At 38.0% G+C, this 11,413-nt stretch overlaps 1 pseudogene; it reads left to right on the top strand.

Moving 5' to 3' along the window:
* The first annotated feature begins 8,846 nt into the window (after positions 1-8,846).
* Positions 8,847-9,786, top strand: LOC143654969 (olfactory receptor 4Q3-like; annotated as a pseudogene).
* Positions 9,787-11,413: the final 1,627 nt, after the last annotated feature.

The raw sequence follows: 11,413 nt of genomic DNA, 5'->3' as shown, positions 1-11,413 counted from the left end.
CTTGCTTTGTGACCCAGCATATGGTCTATCTTTGAGAATGATCCATGAGCACTTGAGAAAAAGGTGTATCCTGCTGTTGTGGGATGTAATGTCCTATAAATGTCTGTTAAGTCTAGCTCATTTATAGTAATATTCAGATTCTCTATTTCTTTATTGATCCTCTGTCTAGATGTTCTGTCCATTGATTAGAGTGGTGAATTGAAGTCTCCAACTATTATGGTATATGAGTCTATTTCCCTTTTCAGAGTTTGCAGTGTATTCCTCATGTATTTTGGGACATTCTGGTTCGGTGCATAAATATTTATGATTGTTATGTCTTCTTGTTTAATTGTTCCTTTTATTAGTATATAGTGTCCTTCTTTGTCTCTTTGAACTGCTTTACATTTGAAGTCTAATTTGTTGGATATTAGTGTAGCCACTCCTGCTCTTTTCTGATTGTTATTTGCATGAAATATCTTTTCCCAACTTTTCACTTTCAACCTATGTTTATCTTTGGGCCTAAGATGTGTTTCCTGTAGACAGCATATAGAAGGATCCTCTTTTTTAATCCATTCTGCGAATCTATGTCTTTTGATTGGGGAATTCAGTCCATTGACATTTAGTGTTATTACTGTTTGGATAATATTTTCCTCTAACATTTTGCCTTTTGTATTATATATATCATATCTGATTTTCCTTCTTTCTACACTCTTCTCCATACCTCTCTCTTCTGTCTTTTTGTATCTGACTCTAGTGTTCCCTTTAGTATTTCTTGCAAAGCTGGTCTCTTGGTCACAAATTCTCTCAGTGACTTTTTGTCTGAGAATGTTTTAATTTCTCCCTCATTTTTGAAGGATAATTTTGCTGGATATAGGAGTCTTGGTTGGCAGTTTTTCTCTTTTTGTAATTTAAATATATCATCCCACTGTCTTCTAGCTTCCATGGTTTCTGCTGAGAAATCTACACATAGTCTTATTGGGTTTCCCTTGTATGTGATGGATTGTTTTTCTCTTGCTGCTTTCAAGATCCTCTCTTTCTCTTTGACCTCTGACATTCTAACTAGTAAGTGTCTTGGAAAACGCCTATTTGGGTCTAATCTCTTTGGGGTGCACTGCACTTCTTGGATCTGTAAATTTAGGTCTTTCATAAGAGTTGGGAAATTTTCAGTGATAATTTCTTCCATTAGTTTTTCTCCTCCTTTTCTCTTCTCTTCTCCTTCTGGGACACCCACAACACGTATATTTGTGCGGTTCATATTGTCCTTGAATTCCCTGATGCCCTGTCAATTTTTTCCATTCTTTTCCCGATAGTTTCTGTTTCGTTTTGGAATTCAGATGTTCCATCCTCCAAATCACTAATTGTATCTTCTGTCTCTTTAAATCTATCATTGTAGGTATCCATTGTTTTTTCCATCTGTTCTACTTTATCCTTCACTTCCATAAGTTCTGTGATTTGTTTTTTCAGTTTTTCTATTTCTTCTCTATGTTCAGCCCATGTCCTCTTCATGTCCTCCCTCAATTTATCGATTTCATTTTTGAAGGGGTTTTCCATTTCTGTTCGTATATTCAGCATTTGTTGTCTCAGCTCTTGTATCTCATTTGAACTATTGGTTTGTTCCTTTGACTGGGCCATTTTCTCAATCTTCTGAGCATGGACAGTTATCTTCTGCTGCTGGACTCTGGGCATTTATTCAGAATTCCCTGGGTGTCGGACCCAACAAGGTTGTAAGACTTTTCTGTGAAATCTCTGGGTTCTGTTTTTCTTATCCTGCCCAGTAGGTGGCGCTCGTGGCACACGTTTGTCTGAGGGTCCCAGCAGTAAAAGGTGCTGTGGGTCCTTTAACTTTGGAAAACTCTCGCCATCTGGGAGGTTCGCTAGCCGAAGCAGCTTGGAAGAGTGCCAGCCGGCCCTGGATCCGAACGCAGGGAGGGTCGCTGGCCGCTGCAGTCCGGGAAAGCACCCGTCCGAATTTCCAAGTCGGCCCGGGGCACCAAGCGTGGCGGGAGGGCACCAGCCGCAGCGGCCCGCCCGGGAGAGTGCACATTCCCGGGGAGTCACGGGTTTGGAAGGGCCCCCCCCATTACCGTTCTCCATGGCCTGGGGATTTCTGATCCAATTCTCTCAGTTGGTCTGGGGGGCCGCACATGGTGTGGGCACCAGCCCCCGTGGTTTGAGGGGACCGCCTGTCCAATTCTCCCAGCCGGCCCGGGAAGGGGGAAGGGAGTGACTCCGGCCGCTTGCTGCCCCGCCCGGTGAAGCCCGCGCCCCTCGGCGATCTCACCAGAGTGGGTTCTCTCAGCCAGCCAGCCATTCCAGGATGGGGTACGCTGTCTTTTTTATCTCTGTCGTGGCTTTGGGAGCTGTTCTGTATTGTTTCTACTCCCCTAGTAGCTGTCCTGGAGGAGAAACTAAGATCCGGGTGTCTTACTAAGCCGCCATCTTCTCCGGAATTCCTGAGAACATATATTTTGTGGTCCTGAAGGTGGAATGTGCTGGATTGAAACCATTGTGCACCTTAGAACAGCAATATTCTTTAATTCTGATTTGATATGGTAGTGTAGTGTCTTTTTTATTAAGTTGTTCCTATGGAAATATGATCAGCCCAATTATGGGTTTGACCTGTTGAATAGATGGTTTCCATGAAGATGCGTCTCTACCCATTCAAGGTGGGGCTGCTTACTGGAGCCCTTTAAGAAGGAACCATTTTGGAAGAAGCTTTAGATCCATCAGAACTGACAGAATCAACAGAATGGACAGAGCTCCAGGGTCACTGAAGAGGCCTGAAGAGAAAGCTAACAGATGTCACCATGTACCTTTCCAGCTGAGAGAAAAATCCTGAACATCATTTGCCTTCTTGAATCAAAGGGAAATTTCAGAATCATCTCTTACTTCATCTTCAGAGGGGATGGACTTGTCCAGTTTCCAAGAAACAGGTCTGACAAAGGAGGCATAACAGAGCAGTGGACACAATGCCAGCCCTGACATCACATGATACTGTCTCTGGTCAGTCTCTGCATTTTCCAGCTTTATGGACTTTACACACATCTATTTCCCCACTTGCAAATGAAGGGTTAACTCCCTACCCATTTTACGAGATTATTAGGTGAGTAGCAAAAGCAAAATCAGATGAAATATTTGAAACTACTTTTAAATTGTAAAGTGTCATAGAAAGTGTTAGTGGGGAGACTATAAGGAATAAATATTCCTAAAAGCCTAAAAATATGACTGTAATACAAAAAAGTTAGAATGGTCATTGCCCAGCTATCCATGAAAATTGAGAGAATGATTAAATGAGAGGGAGGAATTGTGACTGAGAAGTTAAGATTTAACAAATGATTATGACTAGTGACTTATTATATAGATATTCCTTTTAGTTGATAATGCATTTGAATAGCCAGAAGGAAATACCTGAAATTGTTGAGCTGTAATCCAATAGCCATGATTTTTGATAATAGTTGTAAGACTATATAGGGCTCATATTGTGACTGTGTGATTGTAAAAAACTTTGTGACTGACACCCTTTTATCCAGTGTATGGGTAGTTGAGTAAGAAAATAAAGACATGCATTAAAAAAAGGCTGTAATAAGGAAAAAATATCTCTATGTAAACTATGGATAACAGTTAATAGTACTATAATAAACTTTTAATTATAACAACTGTTTAAAAATAGTAGAATTACAAAAAAAAGTGCTGTTGTCAATTGTTATACATTTTCCTACCAATGCAAGTGTTGGTGATGGGGAGATGTATGGGAATCCTGTGTTTTTTGCACGATTGTTCTGTAAACCCACGATTTAATAAAAATTTATTTGTGAAAACTGAAAAAACTATTATGAGCTTTGAGAGACTTCTTTAAAAGCTCATTGAAGTGATAGCTGGGAATATGACCTCAGAAAGTGTAAATTGAAGTCATCAGCAAACCAGTGCCATCTATAAACTATTTGTTCCCATCCATAATAAGTGCAGAATTTACATTAACAAACTTTTGCAGCAGGCTAATTTTATGCTTGTTAAATATAACAATAAAAATGTGGGCTTATATTTCAGTATTTCAATTTCTAGTTATTCTTTTCTTATTTTATAAAACTATCAATAAAAATATCAATTTCCAGTGAATTTAAGGAAAAAGAAAGCTGGCCATTCACCTTAGATAATTTCGGAAGCAGCAATTTAAAGAACAGGTAGAATTTTATTGAATGAGGAGGGTGTTCTAACTAGGAGAAAGTGTGTGTGGGTGAAACTTGGGTAGGAGAGGTAGCTAGCCTATGTTGACATCTTTGAGGCTGCTAGGGGATGAGGGATGATGTTCTAGCTTGAAAACTGCCTGAACATGTTATACCAGAAACAGAATGGCTTTTATAAGGAGGAATTTATTAAGTCCCTCTTTAACGAGGGATTTTTCTTTTGGCATGTGCTCATCAACTCTTTGTATAAGAATTATGCTTTTGATATTAAAAAATTATACATTGAGAGGAACAATTTCTAAACTACATTCAACAACTGATGACAACAAATTGCATTTTCTGGACAAGATCCAGTTAAACAGGCTGCTTAAGATGTCATCAAGAGACACTCAAATGTCATAAAAAGGCTCAGAAATACTTTGAAGGAAGTGTTCCAGGGATGATTTGTCATTTAACCTCCACTTAGCCCACTCCTGGGAGCATGGTTGAGATGGGAATCAGGGAGAATCTTTTTACTCAGGTATGTGGGAAAGGGCTGGCATACACAGCGTGATATTAATCAATCCAAAGTAAGTAAGAGAGGTAAACTGTGTTATAATCTCAGGTATTTCTGTTTCAGAGCCTGTAGGGCCCAGGGTCAGCTTTCTAGCAAGAACTGAGATTCAGACAATGCAGGCATAGCAGCGTGGGGAATCCCAGGGCTCATTAGACTGAGCAGTGGTAGAAGGACCATAAAAACCTCAGATAAAGTCAATGCCCTGGAGGCAGGAGATCTTACCCAGTCACACAGCCAGCCTCAATCAGGGCTTGATTTATAAGGAAGCAACAGTGCACAGACAGGGCAGCTGTGATGGTAATCTGAGGATGATAAATTTGCTGGCCTGAGACTGTGAAGAGGGGGCTGGTGGGATGAATGTCAGGGTAACGTTCCCCTGAAACTGCAGTTCCTGAGGTGCAATGGTGTAAGTGTTTCAGACACATTAATTCGAAGCTCCACCTTCCCTCCCTTCCTCCTCTTTCCATCTCTGATACCAGTTTTATTCCTTCTGTTGTCCTTACTTCTTTTTTCTATATACTCTGACATATATCAGGCTTAAATTTAAGAGATCCATTGATTGTACACCATGGATGTCTATATGCTTGTGAAGATTTGTCAATAAAAATGTTAAAATAAAATTTAAATGACCATGTGAGTTTTGATGTTTTAGGCTCATATACTTAGAAGTGTTCACAAGGCAGTGACATTCTTGTAGCATGAGAAAAATTCTAGGGAGGGTGGTATCTTGAAAAGTAGTTGCAAAGTTTGGCTATGATATGGTAAATTTTATATAACTTAAGGTATTGGATTCATGCAGATATTTTCTTAGGACTACATAATTCTGCCATAATCCCTCCTAGATGTTATTTTTGTTCCCTTAATTATTTCAATTGCTTTTTGCCAAATCCTCTTCATTTTTCCCAAATCTGATATAAATTAGAAGAATGAAAAAGCTGAGATGTTTAGAGCAGAAATATTATGCATTCTCAATAGGAAATAGCATCACAGTTACAACCTGCAACTTATGTGCCCTTTTCTTGATGTTTTAGGAGAAAATAGAAAATACATCTGATACCCCCCAAAAAAGTTTGCGTGGTGTTTAACCTACAACTATCACATCGTTATTTTTATCTTCAGTGTGGTTCAGTTTCTTCTTCTAAGATAGAACAATTTTAGCTCAACACAGCAAAAAAGAGACAAAATACCAAAATATGATATACTCCATTATTAAAAAAAGAAGCACATCAACTCCCATGAGCAAATCTTTATTCCCCTCTCAGTATTTTCCTCATAAACCTCTCTGGTTCCTTGCTTAGAAAAACTAGAGCATAGCTACTCAGCTTTCCATAAGTAGCCCTTGATTATTTAAAGAACTTGATTTTGTCCTCTTTCTCTCCATAAAGTCCTTTCACTTCTTACAGTTGTTGTATTCTCCACAACTTTGACTTATTTTGCATACATTAAAATTAAAAATATATATTTTTAACTTCTACAAATTCTCTAGGTTATTTTTAGGTTGTGAAACTTGAAATGCTTGTTAGGGTCTGATCTCACTGCTAACAATGTGATCATGGAGCTGCCGTTATTGGATGTAGCTTTCCTGAGCCCCCGTGGAGTTTGGTATGGGATACTGTGCTGTGGTGGAAAGTGGTTTTGGGGATGGACACTCAATCATGCTGATGGAAATAGTGTTCTTTTTATTCTCCACAAGACAATCACAGACTGAGATTTCTTGCTCTGATCAGTCATAAAAATAGGAGCTATAAAGATGTCTCCACCAAACAGCAATTTTACTAATATAGAAATTAAACTTTCCACATTGGTTGACCTTCATGTTTTCATGTTATCTGAAGGCAGCAGATTCCATGAGTCAGTAAAAAAATCCTGAAATAACCAGAATTCAGTCCCTACCTTGATTACAACTTTAACCAAGGCATAAGATTATCTGTTTTTATTTTATGAAAAGGTAAAGATTTTTATATTAGTCAAAATCCTATCACATAATACAACAAAAAAGAAAAGCAAAAAAATCCTATTACAATAATCTGCCAGGAACTATTCAAAATGTTTATTGTATGAAATTCTCTAATAATAAATATTATTTAAAGAGGCAAATCAGACTAAGACTTAAAAATATTTTATTTTAAAGTCATTTGTTTTGTAATATATTTAATATATTGTAATGTATTTTACACAGTTTCATTTAATCCACCCTTCCTCTAGAGAGTGAGGTGCTTCCTTTAATTAATTATGAGATTATAGAACTAAAGAATTAGATGCAATAGCGTACCTGTCTCTGTAAGTAGATTAAGAGGGTGGTGATGTTGGAGTGGTTGGAGGGAAGTACCTGAAACTGTTGAGCTGTGTACTTGTAGCCTTGATTCTTGAGGACAATTGTATAAAGATATAACTTTTACAATGTGACTATGTGATTGTGAAAACCTTGTGTCTGATTCTCCTTTTATCCAGGGTATGGAGAGATAGGTAAAAAATATATATGGATTAAAAATAAATAAATAATAGGAAGGACAAAGGGTAAAATAAATTGGGTAGACAGAAATGCTAGTGGTCAATGAGAAGGACGAATAAGATCTATGGTATGTATGAGTTTTTTTCATTTATCTTTTTATTTCTTTTTCTGGAGAGATGCAAGTATTCTAAAAAATGATCATGGTGATGAACACAAAACTATGTGGTGATATTATGAGCCATTGATTTTACATCATGTATGGAATGTATGTATGTGAAGATTTTTGAAATAAAAATGTATATAAAAAATAAAAGAGGGTGGTTATATATCTGGTGTGATGGATCTAAAAGTTCCTTGGGCCCTAAATCACTCTCATTTGCTTTTCTTGAAATAATGATTTGCAGAGAGATTTCTTGGAGCTGACTTTTGTCCTTGACATTCTGGTATTTTTCTGCATTCTCTATGTAGAAAAGCATTCTCCCTGACACTCTGGCATGACAAATTTGTCAGATGACTTTCCCTGAATGACTTGAGAGAATCAAGGGACAGAAAAGACACATTTTGTCTCACTTCATTTTTTGCCTTTAGTTAGTTCTAGTCTGCAAATACCCTAATCCAGACAAAAGAATATTTACTAATTCTCACTTCCTGGAAGAAATGTACCCATATTCAAAAACAGCATGTTTCTGATTTTCCTTGTTATCTTTTTCTACTCAATGTGTCCTGGTGGGTTCCTTCTGTACACACTTTAATGATATGGGCCATTTTCCATTGTCTGTTTTCCTGGTGATTGGTGTGTTCCATCCTCTGTCCTACTCATCCTGATTGGGATACTCCCCAAAACTTTAAAGGTAAATATTTAATTTCTTCTTATGAAATGTGTTTAGTGTTTACAACCTCTGAGACCTGGGATAATAGAAAAAACAAAGAACATGACTTCTTTTCAATTCTTCCTAAGTGATTTGAGTTTCCTTATATATACGTTTATAGCAACAACTAACCTTTGTACAACACAGCATTTCATGGTTTACAAGCCATTATTCCTTCAATTTGATACATTACTGATCACCTTCTTTGCAGTAAGCACTGTGGCATGGTTTTAGAGCTGAAGAAGACATATTTCCTTTCCTTGAGAGACCTAAACTTATTTTCGTGGTGCTCATAGACATTACATTTGATTTTCAAAACAACCTTTAAGATATTATTATCTTTACATTAGATTGACTGCACAAAGAGTAAAACTCAGAGAGCCTTCATGCTTTGCACGCAGTCACTCCATTGTGAGTGTTGGAACTGGGCATTCAATCTAGATGATTTATTACAGAAAGTTATTTTATGAAAGGATATTATTCTGCTTTGTAAAAAATAGAATAATAATTCTCATGCTCTCCTGTTCAGGTCACTGTCTCCCTTCCCTTGTTGCAAAAGTAATTTAAAGACATTACCAGAATAAAAAGTTGGAAGAGATCCAAAGTGTCCCTTTTTCTATCTTTACAAGTTGTAATTTTCTATCTCATGGAATTTGCTTAAACTCTTTTCCACCCCAGCTTATGATGCTATGAATGCCAAGACTCATAATCTTGATAACTCTTTTTTTTTGCCTTTCATATAAATTACATTTCTCTTGTTTTAATGTAATTCTTCTTTCTCTAGGTCACTTGTTATTCTTGATTTTATGAGAAAAGAAAATGATTCTAAGGTGATGGAATTTGTTCTTCTGGGTCTATCATCCTCCTGGGAGCTACAGCTCTTTCTCTTCTTACTGTTTTTTGTGCTTTATATGGCTATTGTCCTGGGGAATCTTTTGATAGTGTGATAGTGCGGGCTGATGCTTCTCTGCTCCAATCTCCCATGTACTATTTTTTTAAGCTATCTCTCCTTCATTGGCCTATGTCTGAGCTGTGTTACTATGCCCAAGATGTTAGGGCATCTCCTACAGCAGGGCAAGACCATCTCTTTTTAGGGATGCCTCATCCAGATCTACTTTCTCCACTTTCTGGGAGCCAGTGAGATGTTTCTACTGACAGCCATGGCTTATGATAGGTACGTTGCCATATGTAATCCTTTGCACTACTTGGGAGTCATGAACCGCCAGCCATGCCTTCAGCTAGTTTTTCCTGCTGGTGTGGGGGTTTCGTCCACTCTATCACACAGGTCATGCTGGTCATCCAGCTGCCTTTCTGTGGCCTGAAAGAACTGGACAACTTCTACTGTGATGTCCCACAGGTCATCAAGCTGGCCTGTAGGGACACCTATGTGATCTAGGTGCTGATGGTCTCGAATAGTGGTCTGTTCTCGCTCATCTGCTTCTTGGTCTTGATAGCCTCCTATGCTGTTATCCTGATGACCCTGAGGACTTGCTTCCATCAAGGCCAGGGCAAGGCACTCTCTACCTGTGCCTCCCACCTAACGGTGGTCAGCCTGATCTTTGTGCCTTGTGTATTCGTCTACCTGAGGCCCTTCTGCAGCTTTTCTGTGGATAAAGTGGTTTCCGTGTTTTACACAGTGATCACACCTATGCTGAACCCCTTCATCTACACACTCAGAAATGCTGACATGAAGATAGCTATGCAGAAAGTGAGAAAAAAGCATGTGACATCCTGCTGTCCTGTTAAAAATTGAGCAAGGGGAGATGATTTAGAAAACATATCTTTCTTGGACCTCTCTTGATTCATCCTGTGCCAGAAAATAAAGGAATGAAGGACAATTTGGTGACTTTGGAATAAATGAGAAGACAATAAAAATTACACAACACTGTTCTTTATTATAGGTGGAAGTATGGGTAGCCTTTGTGGGTGTCAAATATATATATATTTTTTACATGGGCAGGCACCGGGTATTGAACCCGGGTCCTCAGGCATGGCAGGCAAGCACTCTTACCTGCTGAGCCACTGTGGCCCACCCAATGGGTGTCAAATATTAAGCAGGAGGGCAGTGAGACTGTAGCTTAGTGGCAAAATTCTCACCTGCCATGCTGGAGATATGGGTCCAACTCCTGGTGCTAGCCCATGCAGACAAACAAACAAACAAACAAAAAATTAAGCAGGAACTCAGGAGTATTTCTTGGCCCAAGAATGATATCAGGAATAGAGGATGAGGGTCAGAGGCCACCTTGAAAGGACAACTGCTCTATCCTTTTGTCTATAAACAAGTTACATTTATTCAATTTATTTCACCATTTAATTATTTTCAAATGAAAAATAATGCATCTCCTTTTATGTCTTGCTCCTCCAGGGCTTAATGATTCTTGGTATCAGGAATTTCCTTCTGATGTCTCTCTGTAGTCTCTTCTGAAGCAGTGTGAATTACTTTTGCCCTGGCTTTAACAGAGACTGAAAATGATACTAACCACCCTGTGTATTAGCAGGTATTGAGGGACTGAGTATGATACTGTGCCAAATTTAGAAATGAAGATTAACAGCTTGTTTGAATTAAGTATCTGCTCTTAGTAAAGTTCATATGTAAGAAAAAGGAAGTCTAAGAGTATTGGGGTGATGGAAGCTATCAGAGTTCTGTTGTAGATGTTTCTCTAGAGAAGGCATCTTATTTTCACCTTGGGTTTTTCTTTGAGTGGAATTATAGTGGCAGCAAGCCGATAAGTTGACTCTTCAATGGATCATCCTGTTTAGAGCTTTGCACTTTAAAGGAAAGGAGAAAGAAAAAAATAAATGAGCTGTGAACTTAAGCCATTGATACAGCCTGGGCCCTGAACTTGAGGGCTCACAGTTATTAACACTGACTTTCAAAAGTGCTTTGAGAAATAAGTAATAATATTAAACTTCATGTTTGTGAAGGAACTCAGAATTTTTAAGTGATTTGGCCAAGATCACTTAGGAAAATGTAATCAACCAACAAAACTAGTAATTTTGTAGAATTAAGATTAAGCTAAGATTTTTCTCCCCCAGAAAGAGTATTTTCCCAATTTTATGGACCAATTGGTTAATTTCTATTATGCCTGTATAGGAGCTCCGGAGCTAGGATATCCCTTAAAAGTTCACTTAAACATTTCTATTTAAGGTTATCTATTTCTGACATAAGGCTCCTTGCAACTTCTCATGGCTATGGAAAGATATTTTTTAAATTATTGAATTATTATGGCTACTAATTATTGCTAAATAATAATATAATGATAGATTTTTAGCAATATTTTTATATTTCCTCACTTATTGCCCAATTAGTTGCTATGGAAGGCACTTCTGATTATTTAGCCAAAAAACAAACATCAAGATCACCAAGACACAG

This window comes from Tamandua tetradactyla, chromosome 14 (assembly GCF_023851605.1).
Source record: "Tamandua tetradactyla isolate mTamTet1 chromosome 14, mTamTet1.pri, whole genome shotgun sequence".
In the NCBI taxonomy this organism is placed as follows: Eukaryota; Metazoa; Chordata; class Mammalia; order Pilosa; family Myrmecophagidae; genus Tamandua; species Tamandua tetradactyla.
Note: the sequence above shows the minus strand (reverse complement) of the source record. Positions and strands in the feature narration are given on the sequence as shown.